Consider the following 15678-nt stretch of genomic DNA (forward strand, 5'->3'; position numbering starts at 1 on the left):
GAAAAACGCCGATCAATCAATTTGAACTAACTTCTAAGTTTTAGGACCTGGTTGTATCCAGGACATTAATTTTAAAAACTTAGTTCGCGTTAATCCTTTATTGATTTCTCGTGCTTTTTAAGAAAAACATCGATCAATCAATTTGAATCAACTTCTAAGTTTTAGGACCTGGTCGTATCCAGGACATTAATTTTAAAAACTTAGTTCATGTTAATCCTTTATTGATATCTCGTACTTTTTAAGAAAAACATCGATCAATCAATTTGAATCAACTTCTAAGTTTTAGGACCTGGTTGTATCCAGGACATTAATTTTAAAAACTTAGTTCGCGTTAATCCTTTATTGATATCTCGTGCTTTTTAAGAAAAACATCGATCAATCAATTTGAATCAACTTCTAAGTTTTAGGACCTGGTCGTATCCAGGACATTAATTTTAAAAACTTAGTTCGCGTTTATCCTTTATTGATATCTCGTGCTTTTTAAGAAAAACATCGATCAATCAATTTGAATCAACTTCTAAGTTTTAGGACCTGGTTGTATCCAGGACATTAATTTTAAAAACTTAGTTCGTGTTAATCCTTTATTGATATCACGAACATATACGATAATGTCATGGATATAACCAGGTCCTAAAACTTAGTTCGTGTTAATCCTTTATTGATATCTCGCACTTTTTAAGAAAAATATCGATCAATCAATTTGAACTAACTTCTAAGTTTTAGGACCTGGTTATATCCAGGATATATGCCCCCCAAGTAATCAGGAAAGGGTCTTTCATGGTTACTTGACGTTACATCCACAAACATATACGATAATGCAAAAATATTAATTCTTATTACTTAATAAACAAAGGTGGCTTTTCTAACTAAGCCTTACAAAGATATTACTGATAATATTTCTTTAGGTGTATAGCGTTCCAAGTCCATGGGACCGCTTCTCCGTTAAGCTAAGCTAGCTTGAAGGTTCCTTCTTTCACGACCTCCGTTATTTGATAGGGCCCTTCCCAGTTTGGTCCCAACACTCCGTCCTTGGGATCCTTACTGACCAGGAAGACTCTTCTGAGTACCAGGTCGCCAACGCTAAAGACATGTTTCTTGACCTTTGAGTTGAAATAACAAGTGATCTTTTGTTGATAATGCACGATCTGCAGCTGTGAAGCTTCTCGTTTTTCGTCAATTAGGTCGAGGGATGCGCAGAGCAATTCGTCGTTCCGTTCTTGGTCAAATGTCTGGACTCTATGCGAGGCTACCTTTACTTCAACAAGAAGGACTGCCTCACTCCCGAAAGCTAGGGAGAAAGGAGTATGACCCATTGAAGTTCGGTGTGAGGTCCGGTATGCCCACAGTACCTGGGGGAGCTGTTCGGGCCAAACTCCCTTGGCTTCATCCAGTGTTTTCTTAAGGCTTGCCTTTAGCGTCTTATTGATAGTCTCGACCTGCCCATTGGCCTGGCGATAGGCCACGGAGGAGAATCTTTTAACAATGTCGTGCCTCTTGCTATGGAACTGCGTCCCATTATCCGACACGATCTTCTTTGGCAGCCCGAATCGACAGATAATACTCTTGACCACGAATTCGAGGACTCTCTTTTAAGTGATCGTCGCCAGGGGCTCTACTTCTGGCCACTTTGTGAAGTAGTCGATAGCCACCGTCGCATAGCGAACTCCTCCCTTTCCAGTAGGGAGGGCACTAACCAGGTCAATACCCCAGACCGCGAACGGCCATGGGGACGAGATCATCTTCAGCTCGACCGGAGGAGCCCGGGAAATTATGGCGAATCGTTGGCACTTGTTACACTTTCAAACGTAGGAGATCGAGTCCTTTGACAGAGTGGGCCAATAATACCCTTGCCTTAGTATCTTCAGGGACAGGCTTTGCCCCCCAGTGTGATCTCCACAAAAACCCTCTTGCACCTCCTGCAAAATGGTCTTCGCCTCCCTTGGAAGAACACACTGTAGGAGAGGTAAAGAGTGCCCACGCCGATATAATATCCCATCTATCACTGTATACCTTGGAACCTGGTAAAGTACCCTCCTTGCATCATTTCGCCCCTCGGGTAACTTTCCTATTGTGAGATATTCGAGGATGGGAGTCATCCAAGTTAGTCTGGCGTCAATCATCTCGACCTCCGCCCCGACTTCCTCTATGCTTGGTCTTTCCAAGAACTCTATCGGTTGCAGCCCCAAAGTCTTCGCCTCCCCATAGGTACGAGTTTTGCCAGGGCGTCCGCGTTGGCATTCTGCTCCCGAGGTATCTGCTTGACTGAGCCGCGCTCAAATGCGGATAGCTCTTTCTTTACCTTGGCCAGGTAAGCAGCCATCTTGGTTCCCCGTGCTTGGTATTCTCCTAACACTTGGTTTACCACGAGCTAGGAATCGTTGTAACACTGGACGGAGCTGGCCCTCAGCTCCTGGGCCACCCTTAGCCCAGCCAGTAAAGCTTCGTATTCGGCCTCGTTGTTGGACGCTTTGAATCCGAATTGTAACGCTGAGTGGAATCGATGTCCCTCTGGGGATATCAATATGATTCCATCCCCGAAGCCATTCTCATTAGACGAGCCATCTACGAAGACCTTCCATGAGGCCTGAGCTGACTCTTCTACAGGATCTTCTCGGAACCCTGTGCACTCTGCCACAAAATCAGCCAGGGCCTAGCTTTTTATTGCAGTTCGTGGTATGTATAGTATCTCAAATTGGCTGAGTTTGATAGCCCACTTCAACAGACGCCCCGATGCTTCAGGTTTCTGCAAAACCTGCCTTAAAGGCTGATCGGTTATGACGTGTATTGAGTGGGACTGGAAATACGGCCTGAGCTTTTGGGAGGCCGTAATAAGGCAGAAAGCCATCTTTTCCATCAACGGATATCGGGATTCAGCTCCGAGAAGCCTCTTGTTGATGTAATAGACTGGCTTTTGAGATCGGTCTTCTTCTCGGACTAATACGGCGCTAGCTACATCTTCCGTGACAACTAGGTAAAGGAAAAGAGGCTCTCTTGCCGTTGGTTTGGATAATATGGGCAGCTTGGCTAAATGTGCTTTCAGGTCGAGGAAGGCACGTTCGCATTCCTCGGTTCACTCGAATTTTTTATTTCCCCAGAGCAGGTTGTAGAATGGCAAACACTTGTCGGTGGATTTAGAAATAAACCGATTAAGGGCCGCCACCCTTCCTGTCAGACTTTGAACGTCTTTTCGCTACCGGGGTGAGGGCATCTCGAGTAGCGACCTGATCTTATCGGGGTTCGCTTCTATTCCTCTGGTTTTGACAATGAAACCCAGGAATTTTCCTGACGCGACCCCGAAAGTACACTTTTGGGGGTTTAGCCTCATGTCGTATTCCCTCAAAATCTTAAAGCATTCCTCCAGATCGGAGGCATGGTTATCGGTATTTTTGGACTTGACCAACATGTCGTCAACATACACTTCCATATTTTTCCCGATATGATTGGTAAACATCCTATTTACCAACCTCTGGTACGTAGCTCTTGCGTTTTTCAGCCCGAAAGGCATGACCTTGTAACAATAAACGTTAGTTGGGGCCATGAAGCTAGTGTGTTCCTAGTCTGCTGGATTCATAGCGATCTGGTTATAACCCGAGTATGCATCCATAAAAGACACGAGCTCGTGCCCCACCGTGGCACCCACCAGTTGGTCAATCCTTGGCAAGAGGAAGCAATCTTTGGGGCAGGCTTTGTTCAGATCGGAAAAGTCGATGCAGGTCCGCCATTTCCCGTTGGGCTTCGGGACCAACACAGGATTAGCGACCCAGACCGGGAACTTTGCTTCGCGGATAAAGCCGCACTTTAAGAGCCTGGCTACTTCCTTCTCCAGGGCCTCAGGTCGAGTCGTTCCAAGGCGTCTTTGTTTTTGGGACTTTGCAGGCACACTCTTATCCAAGTGGAGGGTGTGCATGATGATGCTCGGGCTGATCCCTATCATGTCTCCATGAGACCAGGCGAACACATCTAGATTTTCTCGCAGAAACCTAATTAGCTCCGCCTTTCTTTCGCTACATAGATTTTTCCTGAGCTTCACCACCTTCGAGGGGTCTTGTGGGACGATATTTACCTCCTCGAGCTCTTCGATGGCCTGGAGCTTGGATCTATCCTCGCCTACTCTGGGGTCGATATAATTACTTAAGATGATATCCTCCCTTCTGGCATTCTGAGGTTTTTCAATCTCAGGACTAGGCACAACTTCCTGAGATTCCTCACTCCCGCCCTGGATGGTCATCGTCTACTGCCCGGGTTTTGATTTTCCCTTCATAGAAATGCTATAGCATTCCCTGGCAGCGAGCTGATCACCTCGGACCGTGCATATCCCTGTGGAAGAGGGGAATTTTAGCGCGAGGTGGCGGATGGAGGTTATGGCTTCAAATGCTATCAATGTAGGTTGGCCCAAAATAGCATTGTATGCAGCGGGACAATCGATGACCACAAACTCGAGGAGTTTTGAGACAGTCCGGGGTCCCTCTCCCAAGATGATCACGAACTCGATTGTTCCTATTGCTGCCGACCCTTCTCCAGAAAATCCATATAGCATCATGGAGGTGGCTTTCAACTCGGTGACAGATAAACCCATCTTTTCCAGCGTAGACCGGAACTGCAGGTTCACCAAGCTCCCATTATCGACCAGTATCCTCCTAACTCTCCAGTTGGCGAGCTAGGCGGCTATGACCAGAGGGTTGTTATGAGGGAACTGGACGTGACTGGCATCTTCCTCGATGAATATGATCGGTTGCCTCTCCAGTCGTTGCTGTTTGGGTAAATGCTGCTCTGGGATGAACTCCACTCCATTATGAGCTTTTAGTTCGTTGACATATCTCTTCTAGGAACCTGTGCTCGTGCCGGCTAGATGGGGGCCTCCAGAGATCATGGAGATCTCTCCCCCTATCACAGGAGGAGGGGTGTCTTGATTTATCCGAGACCCGGGCTGGCTTATCAGAGCTTTTGGAGCGGGTTGACTGGCGGGAACTCTATTCCGTGCATACTGAGCCAAGGGTCCGACTCTGATGAGGGTCTCGATCTCATCTTTCAGGTGCCTACAATCATCAGTGTTGTGGCCAATGTCGTTGTGGAATCGACAAAACTTGGAGGGGTCTCGTTTAGCCTTCTGGTGCTTCAAAGGCTCCGGCTTCTTCCAGGGGAGGTGAGCAGAGTTCGCTAGGAAAATGTTCTCCCTAGTGTTTTTGAGCTCGGTATAAGTCGCGTAGACTGGCTTAAACCTTTCTGCGGGCTTGTTCTTCTTCGGGCCGTGCTGGCCGCCCTCGCTGCTCCCTTTTCTCTTGCCTCCACCAAATTGGTTATTCTGTGTAACGGTTTGGGTCGCTGTCACGACATCCGTTCCCACTCCAGCGGGCTGGTCAGAGGCTTGGCTGGTTCCCGCGGCCGATGCTCGCGCCTCCTCCAGGTTTATCCATCCCTGGGCCCTATTTAGGAATTCATTCACAGTGCTGACACCTTTTCTCTGTATCTCTTCCCAGAGTCTGCCTCCAACGAGGATCCCAGTCCTCAAGGCCATAAGCTTGGAACTATCATCTACGTCCCTGGCTCGAGCCGCGACGTTTGAGAATCTGCTCAGGTAAGCTTTCAAAGGTTCGTTGGGCTGTTGTCTTATGTTTACCAAGGTGTCGGCTTTGACGCGGGCAGCCTGAGAAGCTCGGAATGCCCTCTTGAAGTCGGCAGAAAAGGTTTTCCACAAGCTGATGGACTGCTTTTTATTCTGTTTGAACCATTGCCTAGCCGACCCAGTCAAGGTGGAAGGAAATATTAAACACCTCAGCTCGGGACCGATGTTGTGGGCCATCATCAGGGTGTTGAACATACCCAAATGATCTGACGGGTCCCCGTCTCCATTGAACTTGGACAAGTGAGGCATACGGAAACTAGGTGGATACGCCGTAGCTGCTATGCTGGGGACAAAGAGCTCGAGTTCGTCTCCCAAGTCGTACTCATCCTTTTCTTTTTCCGATAAGATCTTCCTCATCAGCTCCATCATCTGAGCCAGACGCTCCAGGGTTTAGTCCTTACTTCCTTGGTTGTTCTGGGGTTGTTCAACAGCTCCAGTTCCAGTGTACGCATTAGGCGGGTTATTGTCCCTCCTATCTTGAGATAGGTTATGTGGGACATTCCCTCTGTCACGTACTTCCGACAGACCCTCCCCTTGGTGAGCACGACTACCGTTTCTAGCTGGGTCTCCTCTCTGAGAGTTGAGGCGATCTCGGATGTCGACCCTCGGGGTGGCCCGAGGACTTTGAGCCGAACTCAAACGATGGCGCAGGTCTTCGCCGGACATGCCACTTCGATGACTCCCAGTCCAGTAACTTCCATTTGAAAAGCTCGGAGCCCGCCGCTGAGGGTGAGGATCCGGGATTTCCCCGCGCGCTCGGCTGCGATGGGCAGGTCAGGCGGAAGGAGGATTTCTCCTGCTACTCCCATGAGCCAAAACGTCTCAGACTGGACTGGGACGAGATGGGTATCTTATTGGTGACGGGGGGTGCCTAACTGGTGACGCGATCCTAGTCCCGTCAGGGCAGATTAAGCTAGGTCGCGGCCGCTCCGCTCTACCATCCCCCGCGTCCTGCGCAAGCCGCCTTGGGCCCTCCTGGCCGGGGTGGGCTGTCGTCGCGAGCCCACCCCAGATCTCCTTCGCAAGCCGCCTTAGGCCCTCCTGGGTGGACTCGAGGGTGGAACTGAGCTAGGAGTTGAGGTCCAAACCGATCAGCTGAATTGCTGATTGGCCCTAGGAAGTTCCTCAAATACAGTTTCCTGATGGTGTAACGTGGGAGTAGAATTTGATGTCGAGGGTCTAACCGACCGACTGGGCTTGGACCAGTTACCCTTCCAGGACTTATGAGTCCCACAATGCCTCTTTCCGATGTTAGCGTCGGTTGTAAGAGGGGGCAATCGGGCCAGAACTTCTTCGACCTGCCTGTTTGCTTTGGCCAGCTGACTCCTTGTAACGCCCTACTTCCTTAGAGCCGTTACTAAGTGAGTTTTAAGACAAAACAGTGTGCAATGAACTCGCTAACCGAGGTTTTGAAACAAAAGTGTGACTAATTAAAAGTTAAGGCTGTAATCTTTGAAAATGCGCCATTTCATTTAAAACTTCTAGTATTAAACATTTGGGATCCCAAAATAAGGTTTGAAAACTATTTACATCTTGAAATGAGTTTACAGTTGATTAATCATAAAATCATAGATTATTACAGCCATTTTTCGAATAAACCCCCAACCAAAGCAGTCGGGCAGGCCAAACATGTACGCGTCGCTTCACGCTCTCCGTACTCATGGTTGGTTGACTCAGTCATTTCCCTTACCTGCAACACAGAGCACCCGTGAGCCGAAGCCCAGCAAGAAAACTCATGCAGAACATAACATATGCAATTTATACAGTTTATCATAACAGATAATCCACAGATAAACAAGTCAACCATTAGACTAAGCAAACACGGCCATGCCGCCCCAGAAGCCTTACCAAAGCCTGGGGTCTCGGTCCTCACCGTAGGGATATCACACGTATCCCCTGGGTCCTACCCTGACCATAAGCATCCCATGTGCTAGGTGTTACTTCCAGCCCCGCTGCCGTTCTCGGCCTTGCCGCCCTCGGCCATAGCCGTTCATTTCACTATAATCATATATAGCATAAATCAAACAACATTCAAACAAATATCAATTCATTTAAATCTGCACCCTAACATGTAATGCAATATAGGGTCGTGCCCGGCAATCATCTCATCATACAATATAGGGTCGTGCCCCGCAATCACACTATGGGCCCATGCCCTATCCTACGGGTGTTATAGTTTTCTTACCTTTCCCTTCAATAGCTTAGATCACCTGACTCCTTGAGCACGATCCCACTCGGACCTAAGCTTAGGGGACCTCTTGTTAAGCTTGGCTCGAATGAGTTCAAAGAGAATGACCAAAGACTCAAGTTTTACTCAAAGGAAAAGGCCACATAGTGACCGATCAGATATGATGTGGAAGAAGTGCACTTGGGCTTGAATGAGGTGAGGAAAAGTTTACCTTGGACCATTTCGGACCAAGGAGATGACTATGCTCGATCGAGCTTTGGTTGAAAAAGAGAGCTATGTCCGATCGGACATGCTCATAGAGGAGGTACCTTGGACCATTTTGGTCCAAGGAGATGTAAGTGATGGCTCGGACCACATTGGTCCGAGGAGAAGGAATGTGTGCCCGATCGGACATGGTACTTATGAGGTACCTTGGACCATTTTGATCCAAGTAGAGGTGGTGACTCAGACCACCTAGGTTCGAAGAGAAAGGACCAAGGTCCGATCGGACCTTGGTTAAACGAAAGAAGCTTGGACCATTTAGGCCCAAGTAGAGGGGCATTGTGCCCAATCGCACAAGACGCCTCCCCCGATCGCACAAGACGCCTGAAGGAGTGCTTTGGACCATTTTGGTCCAAAGAGATGCTAGGAAGAAGATGGCTCGGACCACCTTGGTCCGAGGAGCAAAGTGCAAGGTCCGATCGGACCTTGATTGAAGGAGTCAAATAGGGTGGTTTGAACCACCTTAAGCCAAAGAAGACAACCATTGTGTCCGATCGGACACAATGGAGGAGTATACCTCGAATGTACCTGACCTTTGGTCCAAGGAGAGCCATGCACATACCACCTTTGACCTACGTAAAGCTTGGAGAATAATCAACATGCATGAGAAGCTACGTCAAACTGCCCGAAACTACTTCGGTGAGAATTGGTCCAAGCATCCGGGAATCACTCAATCCTCACTTGAAATTAGGGATCAGTTATATTTTGAATGTTTATTTTGTAATATAAATATTAGGTAAATAATGGAATATCCATATCTAAAGGGGATATCAGTTGAGAATCCCAGGTCTATAAATAGAGACTTGGGAGGATCGTAAAGGGACTTTTGGCAAAATCAAGAGTGAACTTGTGTTCTAGAGAGAGAAAGTGTTTTCCCTGAGGGAACCCCTTTTTGTATTCTGAAATATTTCATACTGAAGAAACTCAGTTGACACGGTTCATCTGAACTTGAGTGTGATTACATAATAAAATCTCTAAGTGGATTAGGCTATTACCGATCATCGGGGCTGAACCACTATAAAAACCTCGTGTTATTTACTTTCGTTCATAAAAAACTGTCTGTTGTCGTTTATAATTCTCTTGAAGGTTGTCGTAGTTGACGTTCTTACGTCGTTGGCTAAATTCACAGTCAACAAAAGTCAACACCGAACCCCAAGTCCGAATACCTAGCCTCGGGACCAATCCCGAGCCCCCGGGAAGTCCTAAATCCCCAAAACAAAGTGGCGGAATCAAGCCCCGAACCCTAGGTCAAAATCCCTCATCAAAAACCCAAAAATTCACCTCTGTGAACAGTGCAGTGCTACAGCGCTCTAAAGAGGGCGCTGTAGCGCTACAAGCAGAATGCACCCCCCGAGAATAGGGGCTAGCGCTACAACGCCCACTGACTAGCGTTGTAGCGCTAGTTGCAGCCCAGAAAACCCAAAATCGCATTTTTGCGATTTCCTTCAACCAATTCAACCCCAAACTTGTCCAAACCTTTTCTAAGCCCAAAATCAAGCTTATAAACACCTCACACTCATCCCAAGCATCCCAAGAACCCAATCCCAAGCTCAAGCAACCCAAAACTCAAAATCTACCATGAACAACCCTAAACCAGAAATTCAGTCAACAACAAAGTTAAAGGCTTAGAATTCTTACCATTGATGCAAATTTCGACCTTGATTCAACCCTAGACCTCCTTAGCTTGTTCCTTCACAACCTTGGCCTGTTTTCCCCAAAAGTCCCATCCATGTAGCTCAAAAACACAGCTCAAAACCAGTAAAGCCCTAAAACTGAAAACTCTAAAACTTACCTCCAAAAGTTGATGTGTTCTTGCCAAATCTTCAAGTCTAACCCAAGATCCTTGATGCTCAGCCTACCATTGCTCTCCACTAAGCTTTGCTCCAAGAAAAATGGAGCGGAATGGTGCAAAAATGCACAAACCGACCCTTGTGAAAACCCCTCTGTTTTCCCTCTTTTCTTTCTTTCCTTTTTCTTTCTTTTCTTTCTTTCTCTCCACAGCCAACACTCTCTATAAATCCCACTAAGTGTAAAGCCTCATAAATCAATCTCTAAAAGCCAAATGACCACAATGCCCTTCCTATTAATTCTAAATCCTTTTGTCCAAGTAGGGCCATTTTAGTCATTTTACCCAATTCCCGCTAATCCTCAAGTGTCTCCAATATTTTCCCGTTGCTTTCCAACACCTGATAAACCACCAAATAAGTATCCCCCATCATCAAAATAAATCTCAATCTATTCTCTGAATTCCCGTTCATACCCCCAGGCTCGCCCCGAGCCGGGTATAAATTCCCGTCATGACTTTCCGCTAGCCTGCTCACTGGGATCGCCTCGAGTCACAAATCAATGATACACCCACATACCACTGTGGTCTCAACAATCATCACATATCAATGCAGTTATGCCCAACATGGCCAAAATTACAATTATGCCCTTCTAACACGATCCGGGCCTACATACATACTAATATACATAGTCATGCATCTCAGATAAACAACTAGTCATATAACATGCTTTAAATCATAACCATGCATTTAATTCATAAAAAAATCACACATAAATCCCATCATACCCTCCTGGCACGCTAATCAAGGCCCTTAAGCCTTATTAGCGAAATTGGGTCGTTACACTCCTCAACTGTGCATTTTCCATTTCTACCACCGTGTAGAAATCCGGGTTCGGATTGGGTGGCTGGGGAGCCAAACTTCCAGTGTCGTCTTGGCCCATTGGCTGCTTTCCCGGTCGCTGCTGAACCTCCGGGTTTTGCTCATCAGATATGGCGGCATGGTGGGCCTCCTGCCCATCACATTGATCCACTTCATTACCATGCCTTGAGCAAGTAACCACCATGGTTGGGTTTTTTTCAATAGCACCAATCTAAATCCTCTCAATGAAAGCACCAAACTGTTGACACGGTTCTTCGGCAACAGATAATTATATGAATAAACGGGAAGGATTAGTGCTAGATAATGAACCGTAATATGTAGATATTTATGTGTTAAACTGGCGAGAATAGTTTAGGGGGAAGGTTATAACTCCTTTCCTTTTAGGTGGTTCGAAGGTTAAAATCCCTCTAGTCCATCTGTCAATATTATTGATATATCTCTGGTATTCCTTACAGGGTGTTTCTTTACAAATTAGAAGCCAACCCTTTGCAATGCCCAGGGTCTCCATATTTATAGGGAGAGGACACCTGGGTGTTGGCAAAGGGGGTCATCCTGTGACCTTCTTACCCATTATGTCACTTCTGTGACACTTATGATTAATTCCTAAAACCTGACAATGAAGTGCTGTCTAATCAATAGGTAAGGGGGATAATGGGCCACATGGCCCAAACCAGTCGTGGGGTGCCTGAATACGCACGTTTATGCTGCGTGTCTGAGAATTCAGGAATGGAGTAGACATGTGATGTCTAATATGCGCACGTTTACATTGCGTGGTTGACTTTATAAAGGGTCAGAGGTGTCAGCTCTAGGTTGTACCTCGAGCTTGACGTAGTCCCAGCTCGGGGTGTCCACACTGCTGACCCGATGCCTTCGAGTATTCTTACTAAACCTTTGACTACCTCGAGCTAAAGAGGTAGAGACTCGTAACAGCAGCTCCGGGCAGGTGGCTTCCACGTGGCTGATAGGATTATGCCCTTTTCCAGCTCGCTAATAACCCGTGGATGTTTAGGGCGTACAAGCTTCTATTGCAACTGGTTTTCAGTTTCATCCTCAATGCAAAAGATTGAATTTAGTGAGCTTGTGTTTTATTGACAATCTCATTATTTTCTGTAAAGGTGTTCTGAAGGTGATTAGCATAGTTAACAATGCTTTCCTTGCATTTTGCAGTGTTTTTGGTTTGGCAGCAAATAAATCTAAGTCGCGCATTTATTTGAGAGGTGTTTCAGAAGCCACAAAGGAAGACATTCTAGAGATTGTTAAATTTGAAGAGGTGATGTTTCCTCTTAAGTACCTTGGGGTCACTGTTGCGATATTTTTGCTATGCAAGTGCACACAGTCGCAAACTCGTAATAAAATGGTAAAACCAAGTATCGTCCTCAAGGACTAATTTATCAATTACCAGTCAATTAATTTCTTATCTATTTGATGAATTGAAATTCTTGATTTTTGTAAATACACCAAAAGAAACTATAAATTGCAGAAACAATAATTAAAAATTGAATGGAATAACAAGTAATAGAAAAACTTTTAATTTAATCACTGAGAAACAATTAGGATATTCAATCTCATCAACTATCCTCCCTATTATTCTCTAATGCAAAGTGTGAATTCTTCTTCTTTTGACCTAATTCAATTAACAAGTTGATATAGCAGCTTATAATCATACTATGAATTATAAACCCAACCTAGGTGACAATTTCTTATATTTCTATGGTAAATTGAACCACACAGGTAGCATTAATCTCAACAACTTAATAACAGTAACACAATTAATTCAGATACTTTCGTTCTAAATTAGAATTATGTCCAATATAACCACAGCAGAATTAAATCTCACTTCTCAGATTTTGACTTAAAAACATATGTAAATGACTAAATATGGCCAACCAATAATCAATCTATAAGAACAGGTTATATGGAATTGAAGAAGATTGAAGAAGAAGAATATTAAAATTGCATTAGTTCATAACAGAGATTCAAGTGATTCAATTAAACATCCTAAACAGAAAATTAGTTCCTAGCCATAGTGCTAATCACAACAGAAATTAAGAATAACATCAGGAAGAAGAAAAACATGTAAAAATACTCTAAGCTTGAGTCTTCAAAACCAGCCTTTCTCTCCCTCGTCCGTACCTCCCTTCTCTCTTCTCTTTCGCCATATTAAAACCTAGGATTTCAAATTTTAAAGAGGCGGGCCGCGGCTCTACATACACTATGCCGCGGCCCGTGTCCAAATTCCTAGGCAAAAAGCCCTCTCCATGCCGCGGCCCTCTGAAACCATTCCGCGGCCGGATCGACAAGTTCTGGGCAAAATGCCCATCTATGCCGCGGCTCTCTATAGCCATGCCGCGACCCGAGGATTTCCTTAAAAAACAATGCTTCTGTTTCCCCCCTAGCCGCGGCTCCACTTTGCTCATGCCGTGGCTCTTAAGGGATTTCTCAATTCTTCAAGTTTTCATCCCAAAATTTCACCAACACTTCCAAATTGTGTTGAGAACCATTCTTTATCAAAATATGATGAAAAACTTGGTTATTTCTTCCCTTTCTTTGGCATTTTCTTCCACATGCTCAATTCTTCCTGATATTCACAAAGACAGACAAACAAAGCATAAACTCGCACTAAATGAAAGAAAAACGAAATAAAAGACTACTAAAAACATCACCAAAACATAACAAAAACTAGACTCAACAAACTCCCCCAAACTTAACGTTTACTCGCCCTCGAGTAAAGACCAAGTTAAACTAACAAAAAGAAACAAACACAAACGAACAAGCTAAACCATCATTACCATCTACAATGCTTTGCCAAAACTCATGAAATCTCAATTGCAATATTTATAACCAGAATTTCAGCTCAATTGCCTTAGAGTCCAATTTGTACAGTTCAATTAGGGAAATCAATAATATATCATGAAAATGACTACAACACTTGGATTCTATCATATGTGCTCAACTCATTCCAGACAATTCCACAAACCAACTCTTCAATATGCTTGCATTACTTGACCTTCTCCACTAATGTCAATAACACATGTTTTGAAATCAAAAGGACTTTCACAGGTTATAGCGTTAGGCTTAGGCAAGGGTAGATAAAATTGTCATTTAGGCTCAATCATTACCATAAGCATAAAAACCTTGAAACCAGCCAAATTTCTCTTCACCACACCAAAAATCACCCTTTTATACAATTAGAGAGAGAGAGATTACAACACTTTCATCATTTTCTTCTTCTTTTTTTTTTTTTTTTTTGAATCACACTTCCCCAAACTTAAGAGTTTCTATATCTATATAATCAAGGAGTGTGACAAAGTGATTCTTTTTTTTTTTTTTTCTCAAAGACTTCTCTCTCTCTCTTTTTTGTACAATCATACTACATTCCAATCATACCAATTCCTTACTATTTTTCATTCTTCTTTCCCACAAATTATATGCTTATGATAACAAAGGAAAAGGAAAACAAAAATAAAGAAGTTAGGAAATTTAGGCTCAAATAGTATAATCAAGAACAAAAACCAAGTTTAAGGCTCAAAAAGGGTAACTAAGGATAATTAAATCAAGGTTGGCTTGAAAGGCACAATTGATCCAATAAAATTTCCTAAATCACTTTTCTAAACACATGTCATCAAGGATTTCGCCTCAAAGGCCAAATAATGCAAGTTCTATCAAAGTCAAATTGTCATTCCACCAACCCTAGTCAAGCTCATATAATAAAATCCAAAGTGTTGCATTTTCAAAACATATTAAAAATTTCCCACAAAACTTTTAGATTAAACTCTAAAACAATTGAACCAAGCACACAGTTGAATTCAATTTCCTTTTCATGAGCAAAGACAAAGCAACAACAGACAAGAATGATGGTTTAACAATTACACTAAACAACACAGAAAATAACACAATAGACTAAAAACTAAACTAAGCAACGCACAAAACAAAATAAGCTCTCCCCCAAACTGGAAATGCACATTGTCCCCAATGTGATAAAGAAAAGAACAAGGGAAGAGAACTTACCTGACGCCACATCAGTATGGCGGAGGAGGTGGTGGAGGTGGCCACTGGTATGGAGTGTACTGGGGCGGAGGAGTGAAGTAATTCTCATCAGCGGAGCTCATAGTCCACCTTGTTACTAAAGCATTCAACTCCTCAATGTGAACCCGCCCGTACTCATTTTGTTGCACCATGAAGTCATTATAGTGCTGATTTTGCGCATGATGCGATTGGATTAAGTATTGATTTTGCTGAATAAGGTAATCCAATCGAGCATGCGTGCGCTGCGTGTGCTCATCAATCGGTCCACCAATTGCCAAATTCGAAGGTGGGTTACTGGGACCTGCTTCATTTGCTTCCTCCTCCTTAGCTTGATCGATGTCCACTGTGTCATCAGCCCGGCTGCGCTTATTTTGCTGGCTAGAGGCAGGTGGCGTAAGAGAGGCCGAAGGGAATGCCGTAAACATAGTCTGATTGATTTCCCCCATTGGCCTGCGGACTAGATCGCTCGGGTAGACTGGTATCTCATAAGTGTTGCATAGAGTCGAGAGGAAGGTACCATGGGCGACACCAGCTGTAGTATTGAATCTGCTAATGTTGTGAATGCTATAGCGAATTATACGGCCCACATCAACTTTCATTTGGGTCATGATAGCATACACCAACAAGCAGCGCTCTCTATCAATAGAAGACAGATGAGATGTCGGCAGTAAACGTGAACTCACAAAATAAACCCACGCCTTCGCAATTGGATTTAGCTGCCACCTGTACAACTCTTTGGGCTTTCCGTTATGATAGTTAAAGCATGCACCTTCCACACTCAAAACGGCAGCCACAGTATCATAGTCGAGCTCCTCAAAATGGGCCAACTGCCGATGTTCATCCTCTTGTGCAGACAATGAGGGGAGGCCCAGTAATTGGTTAAAAGCATAAGATGTTGTAGGCACCAATTTACC

At 44.6% G+C, this 15678-nt stretch overlaps 1 pseudogene; it reads right to left on the reverse strand.

Moving 5' to 3' along the window:
- Positions 1-3178: 3178 nt before the first annotated feature.
- The window catches only part of LOC133825369 (uncharacterized), a 60883-nt pseudogene continuing 48383 nt past the window's right edge, over positions 3179-15678 (reverse strand).

The sequence above is a fragment of the Humulus lupulus genome, chromosome 3 (genome assembly GCF_963169125.1).
Source record: "Humulus lupulus chromosome 3, drHumLupu1.1, whole genome shotgun sequence".
Taxonomy (NCBI): Eukaryota; Viridiplantae; Streptophyta; class Magnoliopsida; order Rosales; family Cannabaceae; genus Humulus; species Humulus lupulus.